At 37.1% G+C, this 3,511-nt stretch overlaps 1 pseudogene; it reads right to left on the bottom strand.

The window, feature by feature from the left end:
• Positions 1–549: 549 nt before the first annotated feature.
• LOC121802877 lies at positions 550–1,084 on the bottom strand (annotated as a pseudogene).
• Positions 1,085–3,511: the final 2,427 nt, after the last annotated feature.

The raw sequence follows: 3,511 nt of genomic DNA on the forward strand, positions 1-3,511 counted from the left end.
GGGTTCCATCTATCTAGTCACGACGATGAATTTATTTCATCATCGAACACGAAAATTAGCAATAGGAGTCTTGTTACTAAAAAATCCGACTAATTAGAAATAGTAATTGAATAATTAATTGATGAGGACAATGACGTACTGTATAAAGTTGTACGATGATGACGATTGCCAGCGAACATGCAAAACGCAAATTTAATCGACACGTGTTATTGGCACAGATTTAATCCACACGTGTTTGTCTATATCGATCAAAGCCATCTCTCTATCTATTGCATTTTTGTAAATTAATTTAAGACTAAAGTCCCAAAATAGTCCTTAACATATTGTGTTTCTTTTTTTTTGGTCCAAAACATTATCTTTTGAATTATTCGGTCCCTCACATTTGAAATCGGATCACATTTGGTCCATTTTGGAGGGTTCCGTTAAATTTTTGACAGTTTTAATTACCGGGTCACAAATCCGTCACTAATCCGTCACTAACTGGGAGAAACTAATCCGTCACTAATCCGTCACCATTAAATTTCTTGAGATTGAAAAACCCCCTGCTCACTAATCCGTCTTCACATACACCCCAGCCCGCCTCAGATCCTGCGCCAGCCCATACCCAACGCCTGCTCACTAATCCGTCACTAAACGCCTCGCGGCCTCGTTGTACTTCTCGTTCCCGTCGATAAACCTCTCCTTGAAATTCCTCCGCTTCTTCCCCTTCAAGCTCCGCATCCGATTCATCTTCTTCTGCCTCCCGCAGACGGAAATGCTTCTTCAAATCCATGTTGGTCTTGCATTTCCTCCCGCAGACGGGGCAAATGTAGGGCTCCTCCGGCGTCGACAGCCCCCTCCGCTCGAGGGCGTCGAGGCGGCGCTCCTCGCGGCGGCCCTGGACGACCCACTGGGGCAGGTGGATGAAGGCGTGGCGGTTGGCGTAGGCGGCGATGTCGATCACATCGCCGAATTTCTTCGCCATTGATTTCAGGGCCTGCGCCGCCTCGTACGGCGGGCCGCGCGGCGGCTTGTTATCGAGGTCCCACAAGATGACGACTTTCTTCGCCTTGGCGGCGTAGACTCCGTCCTTGGTCTTCACCATGTCGATTTCAAGAATTTGGTTTTTCAATCTCAAGAAATTTAATGGTGACGGATTAGTGACGAATTAGTGACGAATTAGTGACGGATCGGTTTCTCCCAGTTAGTGACGGATTTGAGACCCGGTAATTAAAACAGTCAAAAATTTGACGGAACCGTCCAAAATGGACCAAATGTGATCCGATTTCAAATGTGAGGGACCGAATAATTTAAAAGATAATGTTTTTGACAAAAAAAACGCAATATGTTAAGGACCATTTTGGGCCTTTAGTCTTTATTTAATAAAGAAAAAGACATTGGAGTATAACATAACTCTAGATTCTTAATAATACTAGTAATACATATATGCAAGTGTACAATTTTACGAACAAACTCAAATATTGAATGGTAAATAAATTTTTTTATGAAAATATATATTAATAATAAATAGAAAAGAAGAAAATATAATGATTTTAAAGTAATAATAATTGAAATTTCTGTTAATTATAATAGGACTATGATTTCCCGAAAATGATTAAAAGAATATGATTGATGAAAAATATGATTACTGTATTGTCTAGTTCTGATTTCCCAAGTCCAGTAGTTTAAATACTTGACCCACTTGTTGCGTGGCAGCAGCCAACCTCTCCCAAAACATCTCAAATACAGTTTCGTAGCACGTCTGTCCTCGTGGGATCGATCCTCTATTTCCCTATACTAGCCAATAGTATAGTGGCTTGAGGTTTTTGAAGAAGAAAAAGTGTGTCTAACGACCATTTCTGATAGATTCATGATCCCCTAGACCCTGTGATCTAACGAATCATCTGGACCTGTTGGATTGAGAGTTATCAAGTGCACACTACACTTTCTGAGCTAGCATGCTACTTCACCCACTTTTATTTTTATTCATTTCTCTGCCACTTATTGCACTTTGCTGAATTGTGAAAAGTTTAGAATTTGACACCATGTGCTTGGTGAATTTCTATTCTCCATCATTTGAAAGTCCCCGATGTGTCTAGTGTTGTATATAGAGCTCACAACTTTTTTCCAGCGTTGGCTTATTGCAAATTTCCACCACCATTTAAATAACAACATTGCATTCCCTTCTATAAACTTACTGTGCGACATTTTAACGTGATTTAATTTATTCAAACGAACTTTATGTTCGAACTTCAATATTAATTAGAAATGATTTTGTGGAGAAGACAAAAGTAAAGTTCAATTTAATAGATCGGAAGAAAATCAGGATTGGCCCAAATAGTAATTCATGGAGTAGTTTTTATGCTTTTGTAATAGAATTTCTTGGCATAGCTACGAGTAGGTGCTCGCTTTATTCAGCACAAGTGTTCCAAGCATGAGAAGGTGCTTGGGATGATCGCACAAGGTTGCGTTGACCAGTTTAGTGAGCACTATCGTTGCTCGGATAAATACTCCAAGGAAGCAAATAAAGAGCACTTGAAGTGCTCGGTATTTCCCAATATCCCGAGCACTTTTGGCCTTTCACCGAGCACTTAACTGTCAATTGTTATTAGTTAATTGGATCTTGAACTAGAATAGGTATAATAAAATTACGTGGTTTTCATGTGATTTCTGGTCTACATGGTACAGCTCATTTTAGTTTTGTCACAATCAAATTTACAAAATTACTAGTATTGGTTTAGTAGTCGATTCTCTTTTTCTGTGTAGGTGCGTTAAAATTTATAAAGTTTAATATATGTGCTGTGTTTTATATGACACTGATTTTACATCATGAAACACATAATTTATAGTACTACTAATAAAATGAAGTGTAAGAGATTGAGTTACGTTTATTCATTAATTTTTTTCTGATAAAGTGTTCTCCTACTAAATGTTCCAACACGTATATTCCCATGTCATTAGAAAACAATACTTAGAAAAATCATCTACATCCATTATTGACTTATCAAGCCCATAAGACAAGAGTCGGCCCAACTATATAATAATATCATAACTACCTTAATTTTAATTTCGCTTTATACTTCAGACAAGTACTCCTACTTGCCATTGTATATGCTGACATGAGAAAAAGGAATCTTGCTTAATTAAATTTAATGCATTTATAATATGATATCCTCATTTTCTTTCTCATATTTTTTGTTTTTAATAATGCATAGGGAGAGTTAAGTACTGTGTATATTTGGTTAAAATATAGGGAGTAACTATGGATCGAGTATTTAATTTTATTTGCTGTCTACAAGATTTATGTCAATTTTTATACCAGAAAATGTGTGGTCTATTTTATATCTAAACAATACAAATATGAGTATTATTTTCATGAATGAGAGGACAATAAAGTTTGACATTGACGTGGGAGCTGATTCAGATTTGAGATTGGCCAATATTAAATATAGTAGGAGTAATTGTCATTAATGAACTTTTTCCCCAAAATTTTCTGAATACGGTCTCTTACTTCATTATAGTACTTTTTTTT

The sequence above is a fragment of the Salvia splendens genome, chromosome 5, assembly GCF_004379255.2.
Source record: "Salvia splendens isolate huo1 chromosome 5, SspV2, whole genome shotgun sequence".
In the NCBI taxonomy this organism is placed as follows: Eukaryota; Viridiplantae; Streptophyta; class Magnoliopsida; order Lamiales; family Lamiaceae; genus Salvia; species Salvia splendens.